Consider the following 23026-nt stretch of genomic DNA (forward strand, 5'->3'; position numbering starts at 1 on the left):
AGGAGGCACTCACTTGAAAAAAAGGGGAAACCACGTATAACCCCTCCTGAAGTAAAGTAACTTTTCTTAATCCCCAACATATCATAATGGCTTACATAGTACAGTGGAATTGTAGAGGTTTATTGAGAAATTACGCAGACATTACAGATATCCTCACAACCATGACACCCACAGCTGTGTGTCTTCAAGAAACAAACCTTGGGCCTCAGCATACAAATATTTTTAAAAAGTTCAAAACTTTCCGAAAAGATCGAACGCATGCTGGTAGGCTGTCAGGAGGAGTCGCCATAATACTACAACCTGATGTCCCTGCCAGACAAATACCACTCAAAACAAACCTTGAAGCAGTGGCCGTAACCATCATAAGCCACAAAACGATAACAATATGTTCCCTCTACATACCACCACAACTCTCAATTACACTACATGAATTAGAAGACTTGACTGAGCAGTTGACAGAACCATTTTTGATTGTTGGGGATTTAAATGGGCACTCCCACTTCTGGGGGAGTAACCATACTGATACCAGAGGACAGATCTTAGAAGACTTTATACTTTCAAATAATATATGCCTTTTAAACACCGGGAAGCCGACGTATTGTTGCCCCAGCTCTGGAAAAATGAGCTGCATTGATTTAGCCTTCACATCTCCATCACTTTTTAATGATTTTAATTGGGATGTTTTAAATGACCCTCTGGGAAGCGATCACTTACCGACAGTTTTAAAGTTATCATCATCCACACCCATCATCCCATCGAGGCCACGGCGCTGGAAACTCCACCTCGCCGATTGGTCGGTTTTTAGAACGAACGCTGCGCTAGAAAAAGTATATTCTGAAGATTTAAGCGTAGAAGAAATAAATGAAAGGTTTATCGCGTGCATAATTTCAGCAGCACTATTATCCATTCCACAAACGTCACAACACGCAAGAAAAAAACACAAAGTATGGTGGACGGAGGCATGCAAATTAGCCAAAAAAGAACAAAACAAAGCATGGGGCATCCTCCGCAGATATCCGACACATGAGAACCTGATTAACTACAAGAAAGCCAAAGCCAGAGCGCGGTATGTCCGGAGAAACGCGGAGAAAACTTCGTGGCAAAAATATGTGTCCTCAATAAACAGCTCGTTGCCCTCCAAAAAAATGTGGGAACAGGTCCGAAAATTTACAGGAGATTTCACCCCTTATACATATCCTATGCTGACACCACCCGGAACACAAACAACATTAGAAGAACAAGCGAACATTTTAGCCGAACACTTTGCCAATGTGTCAAGCTCATCTAACTACACTCGCACATTTCAAAAGCATAAAACAACAGCAGAAAAGCAAAAGCTTCCCCTTCGGACAGGTGTAAATGACGACTACAATACACTTATAACAATACATGAATTAAACAGAGTCTTATCTTCTGGCAAAAAAACAGCACCGGGACTTGACAATGTACACTATCAAATGCTCGCCCATCTCTCACAAGCCGCTGTAGAAGCATTGCTGAATTTTTTTAATAAAATATGGACGACTGGCAAGATACCAGAAGCTTGGAAAAAAGCCATAATAGTACCCTTTTTGAAATCAGGCAAACCCCCCACATGTCCTAGCAGTTACAGACCAATAGCCCTAACCAGCTGCATTGCGAAAACTTTTGAAAGCATCGTAAACATCAGACTAACCTTTTTTCTTGAATCCCGGCATCTTCTCGATATACATCAATGCGGCTTCAAAAAGGCATCATCAACAACCGATCACCTTGTCCGCCTCGAGAACACAATCCGGGAGGCGTTCAGCCACAGGCAGCACTGTGTCGGGGTCTTCTTCGACCTGGAGAAGGCCTACGACACCACGTGGAGGTTCGGTATCCTCCGCGACCTAGCAGATCTAGGTATCCGGGGCAGGATGCTGAGCTGCCTGAATGACTTCCTGACGAACCGTACATTTCAAGTCCGTTTAGGCACAGTATTTTCCACGACTTTTGCACAAGAAAACGGCGTGCCGCAGGGGTGTATTCTAAGCACAACTCTCTTTATAGTGAAAATGAACTCGTTATCTGCAATAATCCCAAAGTCCATAATGTACTCCGTCTACGTAGATGACCTGCAAGTAGCATGCACTTCCTCCAACATATCCACCTGTGAGAGACAACTACAACTGACACTAAATAAACTAGCTACCTGGGCAGACAGCAATGGATTTAAGTTCTCTCCTCAAAAGACAGTGGCCGTTGTGTTTTCATTGAGACGAGGCTTACAGAATTATCCCACGTTATACCTCAACCAAACCATACTACCAGTGAAACATGAACATAAATTTTTGGGTATCACATTCGACAAGAAACTTTCATTTCTTCCCCATATAAACAATCTGAAAAAGAAAGCAGCCCAATCACTTAACGTCCTAAAGGTGCTGTCGCGAAAACGGTGGGGGTCCGACCGAGCATGCCTTCTGCAAATCTACCGCTCCGTGGTGCGCTCAAAGTTAGATTACGGTTGTATAGTATATGGTTCAGCTAGGACATCCTATTTAAAACGACTAGACCCGATACACAATCTTGGATTACGGTTAGCAGTTGGCGCGTACAGAACATCCCCAATAACCAGCCTCTATGTAGAAACAGATGAACCTGCATTAAAGGACAGACGATACGACCTAACATGTGCATACATCCTGAAACTTCGTTCTCAACCAAAACATCTATGTCATTCAGTAGTCACGGAATGTCCCTCTAGGACAGTCTTCAACAACAAGCCCCGGCTGATTAAGCCGCTTCTCATGCGCTTCGAACAAATGTGCCAAGATTTAGACATTAGTGAATTGCCAAGTATTGCCCCAAGAAATAAACCACTCCCACCATGGTACACCCTCCCAGCAGTTTTCGACCTCACACTAACGCAGTTTCAAAAGACACGCACACCACATGAGCATATATCACAAGAATACCTTGCATTAAAAGAAAAATATAAAAATTGCATTGCATTTTTTACAGACGGGTCAAAAACTAAAGACTATGTTGGCAGTGCAATAGTACAAAATAACACAGAGAAAATAACACGACTACCCCAGTGTGCATCAGTTTTTACAGCCGAATGCTACGCTGTCTGTGTTGCCGTGGAGAAAATATTGGATAAGAACATCAAAAACAGCATCATCTACACAGATTCATTAAGCGTCATCAGTGCAATAAACTCCAAAAACGCTGTTCAGCCACTGATAGGAAACATTATACACAACATAGTAAATATCACAAGAAGAAAACATACTATCAAATTCTGCTGGGTACCCAGTCATGTTGGGATAAAGGGTAACGAACGAGCAGATATATGCGCAGCAAGTGCGAAAAATTTACAAATAAAGCAAATCAACATGCCACACAGAGACGGAATGAAGTTAGTACGTACGAAATTACGAGCTAAATGGCAGGCTGATTGGGAAAGCGAAGCAGAGAACAAGCTTCACTTCATAAAGCCCATATTAGGAGAATGGCAATCATGTGAACATCAGAAACGTTTCATTGAGGTAATTTTATGTCGTCTGCGCATAGGCCATACACACATAACACATAACTTCCTACTAACGAAAAAAGGCAAACCTGTATGTGAAATGTGTGGACATGAGCTAACAGTAAATCATATTTTAATCTCATGCTCACAACTCGAGGAGCACAGGAAAAAATATTTTACTGTATTTTACAAAGAACACATCCCATTTCATCCCGCATTGCTTTTAGGCCAAGAAGCACTTGTTGATTTTTCACTTGTTCACGGATTTTTAAAGGAAGCCAATGTTTTAAACCAAATCTGAGCATCATGACTGTAGCCACTTGATCGTCTAACCTTGCGGTTGGCGCATGATAGCCACAGTTGCTTATGCGCCATAAAAACTCCATATAACTAACTAACTAACATATGTTAATGAGAATTATGACTCCTATATAATTCTTGCGTACTCTAGCTTAGGTCGGACTATACTTTTAAATCTTGAAGCTTAAAATCAGGTTTTAAATGTTTCAGTTAACGCTTTAAGAAGCCAAGTTTTTGTTGAGCTGAACCACGTATCTGATCGATGTGTAGGCCCAATTTAAGGTTACTGTAATTGTGACGCCTAAGTACGTTAGTTTGTTGTACCTATGGATCGCAATGTTGTTAATACTATAGGTAAACAGTAGGGGAGATTTCTTACTAGGTATGGTCATTGCGAAAGATTGCATTTGGTTACTTTGCATATCCCATTTCATACACCAATCATATACGTTTTTCAAACATCGAATTATCAAGACTTGATCATCAATAGTTTTTACGTGGCAAAACAAGAGACTGTCGTATTCGTACAGCCGCACTTCCACATGACAGTCTATATCTTCAGCAATGATGTTGATGTATATTAAAAATAGTACAGGGCCTAAAAGAGAACCTTGTGGTACACCAGCTAATACATGAGAGGTGGATGACTGTTCTACGGACATTTCGATAAACTGTCTCCTGTCCAAAAAGTAAGCGCGAACCCAATTAATAATCTAGAGATCAATGACGCATACATTTTCTTAAGGAGTTTTTGTCAGATACTCCAGTGTGATAGCATCTTGTTCTTTGAGTGGATGGCTGCGGTACGAAAAGTTTCAAAAAGTGGACTTACTGCGACGTCGAAAACGATGTTGCTTGGGGTAGAACAGATTCTTATTTTTGAGAAAGTTCAATAAATGTTTAGCTATAACAGGTTCAAGTAGTTTATGCATATACATGGGTTGATAATTTTCTATGTCAACTTTTTACACGATTTGTGAACCTTCGCGAGCAGCCAGTTAATCGGAAAAGAATATTCTCGCAAAGATAAAGTAAAAATCTTCATGAAAAATTCATAAGCTGTCAGATCGGGACCTGACGACTTTTTTTCGGGTCAATCCTTAATAACAAAGTCAAAAATCCTTTTTTCGAGATAACAATGTTTTGCTCCTTATAACAATCAGAGTAGGCATTATACATGCTACCGTTGTACTATTATCAGGCCTTCGGACAAAGACAGCTGAAAGAGCTGTTAAACATGTTGGCAATTATGGACAGAGTAATGCAGATATTTTCATTCACCTCAAAACCGTTCAATTCAGACTTAGAGCCGGATAGGTATCACCAGAGCTGTCGAGGGGAACTTCGCAAATATGCTCGTAATGTGGCAGCAGTCTTCTAGCTTTCTGTAACTCTGTTTGCAGCTGCGTCCTAAGCGTAGCAATCTGAACCGAGGTTTGTGGCATTTTTTTGCCGTGCCGCCGCAGTTATCGTCCTACGTGGATTATATTACGCGTTATCCATGTACTGAGCCTTTCTACTCGTCGAAGTTTAGTGGGTAATTTGAGACATAAAGTCTCCAGCAACGGCTCTAAAATATGTCCATAAATTATCTACATGACTACTATTGGGGATACGGTTGAGCACACTCTAAATTGTCAACTGCTGCGGTATAGCCGGCTTGATAAAAATTATAAATAGGTACAGTTTTGTTGCATATTATGTTCTTGAACAAGAAAATATTCGCCAGAGAAGCTTTATGGCCACAAATTCCGTCCTTTGTAATTACTTCGTATTGGAGAGTACCGTCTGGCCGAAAAAATAAGTCCGGTATTTCGCTGCTCTTCTGCCTCTGCACTTAAGTTTCTTGAATAACCACCTAGATTAGACCGTGCTTAGCCATAATTTCTGACATGCAGTCGGCATCCAGTTTTTCTACAGTTCTTGGGATTCGAGACTCCCATACTACACTTGACAGGTTGAAGTCACTCAACAGTATAATTCTGTTACGTTTATTAGCAATATTCGCAATATAATCATCCACCCCTGGAAAACAAATTCTACAGAGCACAATACGCCAATTATCGATGTAATATTCTTAGGAAATAAATTGCACTACACTTTCATGGTCATCTATGAGACGAATATGTTTGCAGGTTAAAGTATTCCTAACTAGTAAGACCACGCCGCCACCTCTTGTTTTTCGGTCCCTCGAAATATTACAGTAGAGTGGAAAAACTTCATCGTCCTGTATGTCTTCGTGCAACCAGGTTTCGGTTACGGCAATTAGGTGTGGTTTGCGCAAAATTGACAAGAATTCGAGACTTTCAGGCTTATTACCAATACTGCGAGCATTAACATTTAGCAGTCTGAATTGATTATTGACTATTTGTCAATAATATTTATCGGATGAGTGGCTCAGCACGACTGGTGTTTTTAAATTCTGCCACCGTTTATTGCAGTGCGTCCCGGATAACATCTCAGCCTTTATCGTTCTTTCCTGATTTCTTTTCTGAAAGATTTCTGATGACTACACCGAGACGCTTATATTTGATCCCTTCAGCTTGTTTGAAAACAGCCACGTTTTTATTGTAACCGCGCAGTTTCATGATAACCATCGAACTCTGTCACTTTTTGGTCAGAGATATCTTGTACCACTTTTTTTTCAATACCGGCTCTGGTTTCATTTGCGTCTTATTTACACCAAAAACTATAATGTTCTGAGCAAAGTAGAGTTCTGGGCTAGTTGGTAATACATGATAAGTGGGAGGCTTAGCGCGGAACAAACAAGGACAAGAGAGGCACACAGGACGAGCGCTCGTCCTGTGTGCCTCTCTTGTCCTTGTTTGTTCCGCGCTAAGCCTCCCACTTATCATGTATAATGTTCTGGTGCCAGGTCCTTTCCTCAAGATCTGTCATTTATGTTTATCAACATAATTTATGATTTTAATGATGTCCTTCAATTGCTTAATAAAGTATTGGCCCTAAAATAAAAAATAAAAAGTTCTTAAGTTAACTCTTGAGGGCGAGTTGGTTGCGGCGGAACGGAGACATATATAGACACAGATTGACCAGTGTTTGACAGAAGGGTTGCCTTGATGAGTTTTGTTAGAATCTCACAAACTGGACTCGTTTAGATGTATTGGGAGTGAACGTGATTCCTGGCAGCTGCAGGTGTGGTGGATCTTCCTAGTTTGTGTCTATGCGGCGGAAGTTTTCGCTCCAGGTAGAACAAGAGGAAGATGATGTGTACAATATATAAAACAGCACTGAACAAGGATAGACGGGGGGGGGGGGGGGGGAAGCCTCAGGTCGAGCCAACGTTTCGACAAGTGGACTTGTCTTCGTCTTGTGGCTGCTGTGGCTGCCGTACTTGCACGATGTGAGTGACGGGCTTGGATGCTGCTAACATCTATGGCTTGAGTCAGTATCATCGTAGAAGTTCCTTGCCCGGATTTAAACAATGAGACTACTTGGACGCTGCTAACATTTATGGCTGGCTTGGGAACGAAAAGGCTTGCTAGTGTGATGTACGTGGGAGAGGAAGTTGTGACTGAGTGTGAAAGAGGAAATTTGGGTTCATGTCACAGTTGGTAGTATGTTGTGTTTCTCTCTACAATGTTTGTCTACGTAGCGCCACAGTTCTGGATTCTGATCAGTTAATTGTAGTTAATTATTTAATCACTGAGCTCTGTCACGTGCATAATGTCCACCTCACTGCACAATCTACCTGAACACAATCTACCGATGCATCTCTCCTAGTGTTAAAAAAATAACCATCTGTAAAGCATTGAAAAAACTCAAGGTATCCACCATTGATAACGCTGCGTTCTAGTTATATCTCGTGAAAGCTTACTTAGCATTGCAATGCACAAAAAAACAGTGCATATCTGTTCCATATCGACAATCTCCTCGAGCAGAAGAACAAATATAAGGCAGTGCAAAGAGACCGGGACAAGACAAGACGACAAGGATGGTGATGGATGGCTTGTCGTCTCGTCTTCTCCTGGTCTCTTTGCGCTGCCATATATTTGTTCAAGACAAGTACGAACAAGCCCAATTTAGCAGGTTAATCGAGCAGAAGGCTTCAAAAAGCCATCGAAGCAAAATCAATGTCAAGGATGGCGAAAGAAACAGAGGACATTCCCACCAAATATTTCCTTATCTGAACAGCAGCGCGCGTGTACAGTGCTCACAGATAATAGCGCGTCTGCCGAAACGCAAGGGGAAGCTAAATCGTGGGCTGCGGAACGCGCGAAAAATTTCCATAGGCACCGCTCCGGGTTGATGTCTTTTCGATTAGGAGTCCAACACAGACGTTCTTCACCACTTTAGTTATCGACTATTGATTACCTCAATGTCGTGGATTAAAACCTGCCAGCGGCAGAAGTAGAGGCGTAATGTGAAAATGCCGGTGTGCTATTTATTATAAGCGACATGGCGTGGTAAAGAGTCGCCGGATGTCAAAAGTGGTGCGGAATCCTCCATACATCGAGGCGTGCCTCATGACCCGCGTGTCCCTTGCGAACTAGAGAGTTCTAATACTTCGCACGTAAGCATACGCAGAACCCTTGCGTACGTTGGCGTGCTGCTTACTGCGCATGCACAGCACGATTCTTACGACTGCGTATACGCTGCTTGCGTACGCATACCTCTGCATGCGTTCGCTAAACCTTCGGCGTGTATGAGATACACGTCTGGCTATATGACCATATGCTAAGCAGCAAACACGTTCGTTTCTTTTTATTGCAGACGGTTTGGCGTTTAACTTATAATTCATTTGTTGCTCCACCATAGAATCACAAATTGTGCCTTGTGCGACGCACAAGTTCTTTTCTATGGATGCACTGCGGGAACACTCCAACTCCTTGCTGGTATACTTCGTCGCCAGAATCGCTAAAATCTCAAGTAGTAAGTACAAAGTTTCCCGTGGGCCTTACACCTATAGGCTAAAGCCGTGCTTAAGAACAAAAGGGGAGACACCGCCGCCGACTGGGGGTGAAAAGCACGCACATGAGAGTCGTGGAAGTAAAAAATTTCAAAGCCGTTTTATGTCTTCACGGGGCACCAATGAAGTCAGTTTTGCTACAGAGGAACCACAAAAATCCTACAACACACTGTGAAGATATGAAACGCTATTTCAAAGGTGTAATATCTTTATAACACTGCGAGACTTATAGGGATGCGAATTGGTAGGGCGACCCTTAGAAAACATGTAAACACAACTTATCGCAGTATATTTCTAATTAGTTCAGTGCCAGCGGAGGCTGCCAATCAATAAACGTTAGTGAGTGCTTTGAGTATGCTGCGTCATTCCAGGGGTACTCTATCACCTTACTAAGTGCAAAACATATTGTCTTTCACCCGCAAACACACACTGATCCACCGCACCTACAGCATTTCATCAGTCCCTATCAACGTAGCGCAGTCTTACAAATACCTTGGTGTACATAGTAACTTTCGTGGGTCCCTCAAATTGAATCAATTTTCCCCGACGCTTCGCGCTCGTTTGGCTACCTACGAAGTCATCTTAAATCTGCACCTCCTCAAATAAAACACTTAGCCTACAAAACTTCAGATATGGTTGCGTGAAAGAAGACAGGGTACAGGACGAGCGCTAACTACCAACTGTTTATTGGAAGGAAAAAGGGAACTTATTTAAACCCTCGGCCACTCAGGCGTTCATAGCTTAATCGCTCTCAACCCACCCGGTATAAGAATTCATCAATAGCCGGGTGGGTGGAGAGCGATTAGGCTATGAACGCCTGAGTGGCCGAGGGTTTAAATAAGTTCCCTTTTTCCTTCCATTAAACAGCTGGTAGTTTGCGCTAGTCCTGTACTTTGTCTTGTATGAGTGTCTTCTTTTGCTGAATCATAAGATGTCTCAAGTGCTGCACCAACTAGGCCGACAACATATCTTACTGAAGCGTACGAAACATTTGTACGCCCAAAGTTAGAGGCCAAATGGCATCGCCTTGAACTTAAAAGGCCGTCCAGTGTGATGAATGCGGTCTTCTCGCGATCTCTTTCGTCGACCTCAATTTGCCAATATCTGGCCTTCAGGTCCATCGATGAGAAGTACCTTGCATTGCAGAGCTGGTCGAGAGTGTCGTCGATGCGGAGAAGCGGGTAGACATCCTTCTTAGTTTTGCTATTCAAGTAATGCCGCCAAACCTTCAAAACTGTATTTATTGCTTTTTAGCAGCCGCCGTCAAGCGGCCTTATCACTCTGATTCCGGATCGCGTATCTGTTCTGTATTCTTTGTTTGTTAATGCTCGATGTCGCGAGACGCACCTTTATCAGTTTCGTTGTAGCGCAAGATGCACCGGGATCTTTCTCGAAGATTCCGGGCACTCGTGTGTCTTTCTACAATGTTCCAGCTTGTGCTGGTAGCAGTTTGCGACGTTATCTAGATTATTCTGAGCAGCCTTTAAATTGAGCGTTCTTAGTTCGACGATCGAGCACGTTTGTTGCTAGCGCCGCCACCGAGTTGCTTAGTTCTTTTACGGGCGCAAGTCAGCCCAATAAAGAATTTCTTCAGTGCAATCACCGACTCTTCATTGGTGTCATCGACCTTGTCACCACCACGTGACAATACCAAAAGGGCATTCACTCACTATTGCGGAAAAGGACCAGAAAACTAACCAGTAAGTATGTAGTGTAGTGAACTATGAGAAGATATCACGAAGACGGGAATGAGAACGACGAAGTGCCGCAGCGCTGATCGAGCTCGCTTGTGTGTGCCTAGACTGGATGTGTTCTCGTGTCGTCCGCCCAGCAGCATACAGAGGGATATTCCCTGTTAAACACAGTCAAACCCCCTTTCACTTGGTGGAGGTGAGGATTTCCTGCTGCTCTGGAGCTCCGCAGCCGCACACTCCCGACAACAGTCATGGCCGACGCTAGCACCTCTACTCCAACCGGCCCCTTGTCGCCCGTCTCCTGCGCTGGAGCTTTGCGCCAGCGGGGGTCCTCCTATCTTGAGCGGAACCGGCGAACACGACGTGGAAGACAGGCTGGCCTCGTATGAGCGGGTCAGTACACACAACCAATGGGACGATGGCCTAAAATTCAATATGTCATATTCTACTTAACGTACATTGCAAGTCTGTCATTCCGCAACGACTAGACCGATATGATATCGTGGTCTGCTTTCAAGACTCGTTTTGCCGATATCTTCGGCCGGCCTGCAGCGCACAAGCTTCGCGCTGAAAAACGCCTGCCCGGTCGTGCACAGCTTCCTGGCGAGAATTTTATAAGTTATATTGAAGATGTTGTAGACCTGTGCAAGCGCGTGGAAGCTTGAATGCCAGAACGCGCCAAGATTAGTCACATTTTGCAAGGGTTTGACGATGACACGTGCCAGATGCTTCTGGTCAGAAATCCAGTAACCGTTGTCGACGTTGTCTACTCATGACAAACTTTGATGGATTACGCAAGCGCCGTAAAATCACTCGTTCTTCGCTCTCACACCTGGAGCCTCTTGCAGCTTTAACACCCGACGCCGAACAGTCGTCATTGTTGCCACAAATAAAGCAATTTGTTCGAGAAGTTGCCCGTCAACTATCCTGCGTTCACCAACTTCCTGATTCTCCCTCTCCTTTGGTGCCAAAGTTGCAGCAAGTCATCCGCGAAAAAGTCGTAGAAGTACTTCCCACGCTTCCTGAAGCTCCTTCTATTGCCCTTTCGACGTACATCGGAGCACCAGTACAGTATAGTCAACCTTCTGTTCAAGCCCATTTGACCTACGCGGCAGTGGCTGCGCGGCCTCCGCCTGAGCCGTTACCACCCATGCAGCCTGACCTACGCCACGCACCGCTTCTTCAAACGGCTTCGCTTCATGTTCCCACTCCGCGCTATTACAACACTTGGCATACTTCGGACAATCGCCCAATTTGCTACCACTGTAGTTACCCTGGACATGTGGCCCGTCGGTGTCGTCGTCGCATGGCCGCTGCTTCGTTCTGCTCCCTCTTCGCCTGCGTCCGCAGACAGAACAGCGTCCGTATACGACCCATCATTCTCCTTCTCCATGTGGCCGGTCACTGTCACCAATGCGCCGGCTTTAACTCTTGTTTGCGCTGAAAAATAGTGCCTACTCTCGAAAAGAGGAAATAGTAGTTATTTTGTCTGTAATTTTAATACATCTTACATTTGCCATCAACTTCATAAAGAGCACCTTTTTTAGGGAAAAAGAATCGGATTCGGTGGGTTTGTATGCTTTTTATGTCGTTTTCGTTCGTGTCGCGTTTATCGCTGCCCCACAACCTTGCCAGCTGTGCTACTAGATGGCGCTGGCTGGGCCCTCCGCGTTGCGCATCTCTTTTTGAGAAAATGATTCTTCGGTGCGCATTTTTTCTGCAAAATCCGCCCTGCGAAGATGTCTAGGAATGTGAAGCAAGTTATTGCAAACGTGTATGCTCGGAATAGAGCCCATTTCCGCAGGAACCACTCGGCCACAAAACGAGCGGGTAATGATACGTCTCCTTTTTTTTTTCTTGCGGACTACTTGCGTAGCTTTCGCTGCGTTGCACCTGGTGTATGAAAAGGAGTATAAGCTCCGCTGTTCATGAGGCAAGGACTGCGTGCTCTGCGAGAAGCTGAAGGCCTCATTATTTGCCTACCAACGTTATAGTGATCTCTATCTATGGTCTCTCTGTATATGCGCTGGTCGATACTGGTGCTGCAGCTTCAGTGATTAATGAGCGACTCTGCCGTCGATTACAAAAAGTTACGTAGTGATTTCACGGTTTGTCGCTCCGCACTGCTAGTGAAGAGAGGATTGTACCTTTAGCAGAATTTACAGCACGTGTCGACATTGAAAGTCTTATGTACAGTGCAGTTCATAGTTTTGTCATCTTGTTCCCACGACGTGATCCTCCTATGGGATTTCATGGCCAAAAATAACCTTGTGATCGATTGCGCCCGAGCTGAAGTGGAATTTTCTGCACTCTGCGACGCACTGCCCGACGAAAACCGTTCAGCGTGTCCTCAAAAGCTCACCATCGCTGGAGCACCAGAGGCTTGTGCCCTTGTGCCTCTTTCGTGTCCTGGCGTGTTTTATTTACACCGTCTACATCCTTCATCCACCTCAAGCACCTGCCGCTTCCATCTGGTGTTCTCCATGTTCACGGTGGCTTCACGCAGCTACTCATCTACAATACGTCTTCGCGTCCGCTTACTCTCCTACGTGGTGAATCCCCCGGTTCTATTTCACCAGCCCACCTTCTTACCAATCTGGACGCCTCCGAGACCTATACCGTACTAACTACATCGATGCCCTGCAGTCCGATCCGACGCCTCATCCGTTGCCAAACGGCTTCTTCCGAACCGCCATCGATGACGCTCTTCCTTCCATCTCGCATATTGTTTAAGTCAGCTCGAAGACACGGGACGGAGCAGAATAAAGACACACAAACAATATGCATAACCAACTCGCCCAAACTGCCTTTCTACTGGACGCAGCCTGTGGCCCTTTTGCTGACTTTTCGATCCGATTTCAGCGTCGCTCACACATCTCTCTGCCGCAATTACACAGTCGCGCATGACATTCAGACCGGCTCTAAATTTACAGCGGCAGAGCGTCGCGTAATCAGTGAACAAGTTGAGGACATGCTACAAGTTGGTGTAGTCCGTCTGTCTCAAATCCCCTGGTCTTCACAATGGTGCTAGTAAAGAAAGATGGTTCCATTCGCTTTTGTATCAATTACCGGCGTCTCAACAAAATTACCCACAACGACAATTGCCCCCTTCCGCGTATAGACGACGCTCTTGATTGCCTCCAAGGTGCCGAGTACTTTTCATCTCTTGATTTACGTTCAGGTTACTGGCAAGTACCAATGGCCGCTTGTGACAGAGAGAAGACCGCATTTGTGACGCCGGATGGCCTCTGTGAACTTAATGTGATGCTTTTGGGTCTGTGCAACGCGGCTGCCACATTCGAAAGGATGATGGATAACATCTTGTGGATGTTCAAGTGGCACATCTGCTTCTACTACTTGGACGACATTGTTGTCTTTTCCACCGACTTGGCTACGCACCTAGAGCGCTTGCGGCAAGTTTTGGTTTGTCTTACTGACGTCGGCCTACAATTGAATCTCAAGAAGTGTCATTTCGATGCCCGGGAGTTGACTATCTTGGGGCACATCGTCTCTAAGGAAGGTGTTCGCCCTGATCCGGCCAAGCTGCGCGCAGTGGCGAAGTTTTCTAAACCGGTCTCACTCAAGCAACTTCGAAGCTTCAAAGGTGTGTGCTCATATTTTCGACGCTTCGTACAGAATTTAGCTTCTATTACCGTACCCCTGACGAAGCTACTCGGGGGAGACAGTGACTTAACTGCCTGGTCGGCCGAGTGCGACGAAGCGTTCAACGCATTGCGCCACCTTTTGACATCGCCACCAATTCTTTGCCACTACGACCCGACAGCACCCACCGAGGTCCATACTGATGCAAGTGGTGTTTGCCTTGGAGCAGTCTTGGCTCAACGTAAAAACGGCTTTCACGAACTCTAGCTAGTGAAGCTAGTTTAGCAGTGCTGTTAGAGGAACTAGAGGGTATGAAATGGGATATCATAGGGATTAGCGAGGTTAGGAGGCCAAATGAGGCATATACTGTACTGAAGGACGGGCATGTACTGTGTTATCGAGGTTTACCAGAGAGGCGACAACTAGGAGTAGGTTTCCTTGTCAATAAGTATATCGCGGGTAATATAGATGAATTCTATAGTATTAATCAGAGGGTGGCAGACATCGTAATTAGGCTCAATAAGCAATATAAACTGAAGATTGTACAGGCCTATGCACCTACATGTAGTTATGATGCCCAGGCAGTTGAAAGCTTCTATGAAGATGTAGAATAATGCGAAAAGTAAAGACGCAGTATACTGTACTAATGGGCGACTTCAATGCCAAGGTAGGGAAAAAGTAGGCAGGAGACCAGGCAGTAGTTGACTATGACGTTGGTTCTAGGAATAGCAGGGGAGAGTTACTAGTGGAGTTTGCTGAGCGCAATATCTTAAGAATGATGAATACCTTCTTCAGCAAACGGAAGAACCGGAAATGGACATGGAAAAGTCCTAACGGGGAGACTAAAAATGAAATTTACTTCATACTGTGTTGAACCTCCGCCATTATGCAAGATGTAGAGGTAATCGGGAAAGTGCGATGCAGTGACCACAGGATGGGGAGGTCCAGAATTAGCCTAAATCTGAAGAAGGAACGCAACAGATCAATAAGAAAAAAGCCCATCAACGAATTAGCGGTGAGGGGGAGGGCAGAAGAATTCAGGATCTCGCTGCAGAATAGATATTCAGCTCTAAACGAGGATGGCAACATTACCCTAGAAGCAATGAACAATAATTTCAGAGATATCATTACTGAGTGCATTGTGGAAGTAGGCGGTAGGATAGTTAGAGAGGATACCGGTAAGCTGTCTGAGACGAGAGATTTGATTAAGAAACGCCAGAGTATGAAAGCTTCCAATCCAACAGACCAGATTGAATTGGCCAAGATATCAAAGCTAATCAATAAGCGCAAGGTGGCCGATATAAGGAAGTATAACATGGATACAATTGAGCGTGCTGTAAAGAACGGGGGAAGCCTTAAAGCGGTACAGAAGAAATTAAGTATAGGCAAAAACCAGATGTATGCGATAAGGGACAATGCGGGCAACGTCATCACGAATATGGACAAGATAGTCAAGTAGCCGAGCAGTTCTATACAGATCTCTACAGTAGCCAAAGAAGTCAGGACCGTAACGAGATTGGCGGTAGAGAAAAACTGTCAGATGTTCCACCAGTGACGAAGGACGAGGTCAAGAAAGCATTAGAAACTATGAAAAGGGGGAAATCAGCTGGAGAGGATCAGATAACTACAGATTTCCTGAAGGACGGGGGGGATATCGTGTTAGAAAAACTGGCCACCCTGTATACGCAGTGCCTGGTGTCATCGACGGTACCGGAACCATGGAAGAATACTAACATTATCCTCATTCATAAGAAAGGGGACTCTAAGCACCTTACGAATTAGACCAATCAGCTTACTGTCTGTTACGTATAAGGTATTTACTAAGGTAATCGCTAATAGAATCAGGTCAACTTTAGACTGCAATCAAGCAGAGGATCAAGCAGGTTTTCGAAAACGGTACTCTACTATCGATCATATCCATACCATCAATCAGGTGATAGAAAAATGCTCGGAATATAACCAGCCCTTATATATAGCATTCATTGATTACGAAAAAGCATTTGACTCAATTGAGACCTGGGCGGTGATGCAGGCATTGCGAAATCAGTGGATAGACGAGCCGTACGTGAAAGTGCTGGAGGATATATATAGTGACTGCACAGCAACCATAGTTCTGCATAAAGAAAGAAACAAAATTCCCATAAAGAAAGGTGTTAGGCAAGGAGACACAATCTCCCCAGTACTATTCACAGCTTACTTAGAGGAAGTATTCAGAGACTTGGAATAGGAGCAGTTAGGGATAAGGGTAGATGGAGAATACCTCAGTAATCTGCGATTTGCTGATGACATTGTCTTGCTAAGCAACTCGGGGGATGAACTGCAAATAATGATTGATGTCCTAGACAGTAAAAGTAGAAAGGTAGGCTTGAAAATCAATATGCAGAAGACTAAGGTAATGTTAAACAGCCTCGGGAAGGAGCAGCAGTTTATATTAGGTAGCGATGTACAGAAAGTAGTAGGCAAATATGTCTACTTAGGACAGGTAGTAACCGCAGATTCGGACCATGAAAAGGAAATAACAAGAAGAATAAGATTGGGATGGAGCGCACTTGGCAAGCACTCACAGATTATGACTAGCAGCTTACCGGTATCGCTAAAAAGGAAAGTATATAACAGTCGCATCTTACCTGTACTCACCTATGGGGCTTAAACGTGGAGGCTAATCAAGAGAGTTCTACTTAAGTTGATTACAACCCAGAGGGCTATGGAACGAAAAATGGCAGGGGTAATATTAAGAGATAGGAAGCGTGTAGAGTGGGTCAGAGAAATAACTCAAGCTACCGACATTCTAGTGGAAATTAAGAAGAAATGGGCATGGGCAGGACATGTAGTGCGAAGAGAGGATAACCGATGGTCGCTTAGCGTAAGAAACTGGATTCCAAGGGAAGGAAAGCGTAGCAGGGGGCGGCAGAAAGTTAGGTGGGTGGATGAGATTAAGAAGTTTGCAGGGGTCAAGTGGATGCAGCTAGCACAGAACCGGGTTAAGTTGAGAAATATGGGAGAGGCATTCGCCCTGCAATGGGTATAGCCAGGCGGATGATGATGATGATGATGATGATGAATTGTGTGGGCAATAACGAAATTCCGACCCTACCTGTACGGTCGCCAGTTTGACGTCGTCACGGACCACCACAAGTTATGTTGGCTGTCCTCTTTTAAGGACCCGTCCGGCCGCCCCGCACGATGGGCTGTCCGCCTTCAGGAATTTGACATCCGCGTTATATATCGCTCAGGCCGTAAACACATGGGCGCCGACGCTCTGTCTCGTTCTCCCCTATCCAGCGACGCTGTTTGCTTCTTGGCGGCTGATCCCGTCCTCTCATCTTTAACCATCGTTGATATCCCTGCGGAGCAGCGCAAAAATCCGTCGCTGTCCACTTGTCTCGGACTTTACGCCGTCAACCACCATACTTTGCCGTATAAGATTGCCTTCTCTACCGCCGCAACTATATGCCTGATGGTCGACGGTGGCTTCTCGTCATTCCCCGTCATTTACGATATGAAATTTGCGCCTCTATCTACGCCGACCCTCAATGTGCCCATCCTGGTGTGGTCAATTCGTTTCAAAGAATTTCTCAACGCTTCTATTGGCGCGGCATGTATGGTTATATTTGCAAATAGGTCCGCTCCTGAATCGCCTGTCGGAAGGCAGGACGGAGAGGTAAAGAACAATAAACGACATGTAAAAACACATTAGGCTAATAACTGTAATAATTCCATGGAAAAGAAACGACTCTAGACACATATAGAAATTGGAAAACTCGGATTAAGAAGGAAGTCTTCTATGACAACTCAAGAGGCAGTGGCCTTCTTTGTGAATCTGAATCAGTATGTCTTAGAACCCGGAGCTACTGAAGGAAGTGTAATGAAGAGGATGAAACTTGTGCTATGTGTCGTAGATACCCAGAAACAATTGATCATCTTATACTGGAGTGTGGCAGTGTCCATCAAGATGTTGACGCGGACCCAGTCACTGTGGCCGAGGCCCTGGAGTTTAAATGTAGGAAACGAAGCGACAGCTAATCGGTGGTAGAGATAAGCTTTGGAAGATTGGTGGACAAATAGCAGGGAGGGGACGAATCGAACCTAAATTGAAATTGAAGCTTGGGTATTTAAAGATAACCCGTGACTAAAAGGAAAGTCGCTAATGTTGACTGATTATCAAGTTAAAGAGCATAAAGAACGGTTGAGCACAGTGATGACTATCAGCGCCCCGTTTCAAAGGGGATGCTCCTAACGTCCATCTATCTATCCCATCCGCTTGCCGCGTTAGCTTTCAGACTCCTGCGCACGTATGCGCTTTCCCCCTGCTGTCTTTCTGTGTCATGTACACGGCCATGCCGTAGCGTTTTGAAAAGTACGTGGGCTATGCGTACGTAGTTCTTAATACGCTGTGCTAAAACTATCTAAAAATGACAGCGTCAGGGGGAGTTGCGAATTGGTGCAGTATTTGGTTATTGTCCCTCAAACCTACTAAATGCAAATAATGTCGTTTTCTCGCCATCACAATCCCTATCGCTTTTATTATTCAGTTTCTAATACATAGGTGGAGCTAACAAAATCACATGTTGTTTTTTGCCTCTGATAGAGTTCTGATGTAGCGCGAAGATTGCCGCGGCTGCCGGTTGTCGTCGCACAATCCCACTTGTGGCTTCGGCGCTTCCGTATGTGTATGTTGTCTTATCTATACGGAATAAAGATTGTTGTTAATTTTATTATTATATAAATACCTAGCACTCACCGACCCTTTCAATCTATCATGGCGCGATCATATTAGCAGCATCATTGCAGCATCAAACAAAACACTAGGTTTCCTTAACCACTATATCCGCCTTGCTCCACCTCAGGTAAAATTGCTTCCTCATACTCTTATGACACCAGTGTTTCGGCACTGAAAGCAAAATCCGGATTGCCGCTACTTTCTTTTCGTCGCCGCATTGCAAGCCTTGCTCTTTTTCACAAGTTTTTTTTATTCACCTTTGGACCAAGCACCATACATCAAAACCGCAGCGTGCATATCTCACTGCACAAGTCACCCACTTGAAGTTGCGCGCCCAAAATCAGACACTACAACCTTTCCTTCTTCGCACTTGTTTTTTGAGCACCTGCATACTGGAACGACTTTCCTAAGACATCGTAGACATCGCATCGTCATCTGCTTTTCAAAAACGTGTAATCGGTCACCTGAAGTGTTACATAACCATCGCTGTTTCATTTTAGTGTTTCAAGTGTATTCCCACCGCTTATGTATAAAAACTGAACTGAATGTTGATCATGAAAGCAGTCAAAAAGGCAAGGAATGAAAAATAAGATACATATGATGCGCTTACGTTAGAATGATTTCATTTCGTGCTAGAAGCGGAATTTTTTTGCACTCAATTATGTTTGAAATAAAAGCAGGAATGACCATTCATGATGAAAACAAATCGCAAAAGCACTACGGCGTGAAGACGACGCAAACAGGTCTTTCCGTCCTCAGGCTTCTTTTGCACTTGGTTTTTATAATAATCATCGTCATCATCATCCGTCTGATTATGCCCACTGCAGGCCGAAGGCCTCTCCCATATTTCTCCAATTTTTGACAATTTGACGTCATTATAATATGTTATGAATTGTATTTTATTTTATGCCCTCCCTGTATCGATCCTCAAGCGAGGGTTAACAGTATCAATAAAAAAATTGCGCTCCATCCCAATCCCATTCTTCTTGATATTTCCTTTTCATGGTCCGGATCTGCGGTTACTACCTGTCTTAAGTAGACATATCCGCCAGCTATTTGCAGTACTTCGCTACCTAATGTAAACTGCATGAAGGTACACCAACTCACCCAACTTTCCGCTCTAATGCATTGTCATTCCTCCCTCTGTTGAAGCTTTGTAAGCATGAGCAGGTGAATACTAAGAGTACAAATTTCCACTCCTAGCATTGCACAAAGTTGGTTTAAAGTGATGTATCATTCTTCTGCCTTTGGTGGGTGGATGGATGGATGGATGGATGGATGGATGGATGGATGGATGGATGGATGGAATATAGGAGCGTCCCCTTTAAAACGGGGTGGTAGCAGTAGCTATCATGCTCGTTTTTCTCCCTATATCTTAATTATTGATTTAGAATGGTTAACTAAAGCATCATTCTATTTATTAAATTTTTGTTCCTACAATACTAACATTATGTCACTTCTCTGCTTTTAAGCAACCAATCTTCCAGTCGTTTTTTGCTAGTTTCCACCGCCGGTTTATTCACCCAGCCACTGTTATCTCTAAACACCAGAGCTTCAGGGACAGTGATTGCGCCTGCATCAACTTCCGGATGGATACCATTACATTCGAGTATAATATGGTCAATTGTTTCACTGGAGTTTCCACACACAGCACATGCATCATCTCCATTGTTAAATTTCTTTTTGTAGCTGCGTGTTCTAAGGCACCCTGATCTAGCTTCAAAAAGTAGGGCACTGCCTCTTGAGTTATCAGAGAAATCTTCCTTCCTGATCTGCATTTTCCACCTTCGGTATAATTCCACACTCTGTTTCTTTTCCATCGAAGTTTTCACCTGTTGCTTAATGCTCTTTATTTCTAGGTCCTTGTGACTAGCATACTTACTAGTTAGTTTCCTAGTTCTTTTCCTCCATTGTGAGTCAACGCTTTTTAAGTACAGGCATTTAAATATTTAACTCGCCATCTGTTACTGTCCAATTTCTTCAGGCATTCCTCATATAATATTTTACTCTGAGCTTCTCGTACTTCGAAAGATGCCCAGCCCATATCTCCCTGTACCGCCTCATTTGTGGACTTGCCGTGGGCACCTAGGGCTAATCGTCCAACGGCTGCCTGATTTATGTATAATGTTGACTGTACTTCTAATTTTAGGCACAAAACCGCATATCCGAAAGTAAGTCCGGGCACCATAATTCCTTTCCAAATACCCCTCAAAACCTCATACCTGTTGTATCCCCACAAGGCCCTATGCTTCATTATCCCGCCATTTCTTCGCCCTTTGGCCTTAAGTGATTTCTCATGCTTTCCAATGTATGCCAATCCTTCGTTTACCCATACCCCCAGATATTTATATTCTGCTTCTCTGGGTATTTCATGGCCTTGTGTTTTAAGACCCTGTTTATTTGAGCCGTTGAAAATCATCAGATCCGACTTAACTGCACTAAAACTGAAGCCTAGAGCGTCCCTTCGTCTCCGCAATACTTAACTAGAGTTTGAAGGAAAGAAGCCAACAGTCGGCGAGGCCAAGGAAAGCGTTGGGAATGGTACTTTATGTCTTTTTTTAATGTTTACTTGGATAAACACAGAAATTAGTAATGTAATCTGTTAGGGGAAAGATAATTAAACACAAAGTAGAAGAAAAAACTAACTAGAGTTTGCAATTCTTCCAGACTCTCAGCTAGCAGCACAATATCGTCAGCATACATGAAACCGGGGATGCGGTGCTCTACCGCCTTTCCACCTAATCTATATGACAGGTTAAAACCTAGGTTACTGTCTTGTATCCTCCGTTCCAGGTTTATCATATAAAGCGTGAGCAGCAGCGGTGATAGAGGACAGCCTTGTCTTAATCCTTCGTATACTTTGACATCTTCTGTACTTCCTATTCCTTCCCATGCAATTTCTACTTTGTTGTCCCGGTATATTTCCTGTAGGAACTCTATTATCTCATAACCGATACCTTCTTGTTTTATAATGTTCCACCTGAGCTCCCTGTTTACGTTGTCGTACGCCCCGTTTATGTTCAGGAAGGCCAAATACAAAGGTCGATTTTCCACTCTAGATATTTCGATGCATTGGGTAAGCACGAACAGTCTATCATCTAAGCGCCTACCGTTTCTAGAACCGTTCTGAAGTTCTCCGAGTATCTTGTTACTTTCTATCCATGCTCGCACCTTTATTTCACCGCCTGCATGGCCAACCTGTACATAACAGATGTTATGGTAATAGGCCTGTAGGATTTTATGAGCATCCTTTCTCCTTTCCATTTATAAATCAAATTCATTTTACTCTGCTGACAGCTGTCTGAAATTTGCTTATTCGATGACTGCTTCCAGAGCTTTTAACGTTTCCTTACTTTTTGGACCAAGTTCATTAATCAGCTTGACCGTGATTCCATCTATTCCTGTAGATGTGTTTTTAGGAATATTTTTTTCTGCCTTTTTCCAGCTTAGATTCGTCAGTTCTAAGCTGCATTGTATCCTGCTACCTTGTATTGCTTCCTGATTTGCAGAGATTATCATATCGTCGCTCTTAAATGACTCGGCTATTACTGATGTAATGTAGTTAACTGTGCTGTCTCTCTTTAAACAATTGCCATTGTTATCTTGAATCCGATCCTGCTTTCTTTGATTCTTTTTCCCTAGCCAGCTTATATGGCTCCAGAATTTTCTTGCGCCGCCTCTAGGGGCATCGTGTATGTCAGCCAATGTTATCTTACCGGCGCCGCCATCTCTGGAGACTGGCACGCGCTCGTCTTCTTTCCTCCGGGTGCTTGCCCGCCAGTCGGTTTCGTGCCTTTTTTTTTGTGCTTTTGCTTAACCAGTTCCATTGGCTTCTGCGACATTTTTGGTGGAGCTTCCTGGTAGATCTCATGTACTGAGAGCCTCTGGCTGCCCCCTACTCCGATCTACATACCATGGACACGACACGTGCACAAAGCGAGCTGCCGCTTGACAGGCATAGCTCCCGAGTGTGGTCCTCTTGTTTCCCCACCGCGAGCCGCGATGACTACAGCGGCAAGCCAGACCATTCAGTGAGTGGCCAGCCGCAGCTCTTCCATGATCCGCGTATGCCCACGCCGTTTCATGGTGATAAGTTTGAAGACGTTGAGGACTAGTTGACCAGCTACGACCGGGTCGCTTTGCCGAAGAGATGGCCGAACTCGCTCTACAGTCTCGAGCACAGCGGCCTAATGAAAGCGTCGCCATGTTTAGAGAAGAAATGACTCGCCATTTGAACCGGGCGGACCCGTCCAGCAAAGAAGATGCGCCACTTTATGCGAGGC

General features: G+C 44.3%; 1 protein-coding gene and 1 long non-coding RNA gene across 2 annotated transcripts in view; one reads left to right on the forward strand and one right to left on the reverse strand.

Annotated features, from left to right (window-relative positions):
• Nucleotides 1–23026, forward strand: part of LOC146201335 (uncharacterized) — a 155600-nt gene that overhangs the window by 9545 nt on the left and 123029 nt on the right. The window lies entirely within an intron of this gene.
• On the reverse strand, nt 97–1948 carry LOC146201336 (uncharacterized). Its single transcript, XR_014705315.1, has 2 exons — nt 1676–1948; nt 97–813 (listed from the first exon to the last, which is right to left on the reverse strand). It is a non-coding gene; the product is annotated as an uncharacterized LOC146201336 (long non-coding RNA).

This window comes from Amblyomma maculatum, chromosome 2 (genome assembly GCF_055883805.1).
Source record: "Amblyomma maculatum isolate TAMU_Amacu chromosome 2, ASM5588380v1, whole genome shotgun sequence".
Lineage (NCBI taxonomy): Eukaryota > Metazoa > Arthropoda > Arachnida > Ixodida > Ixodidae > Amblyomma > Amblyomma maculatum.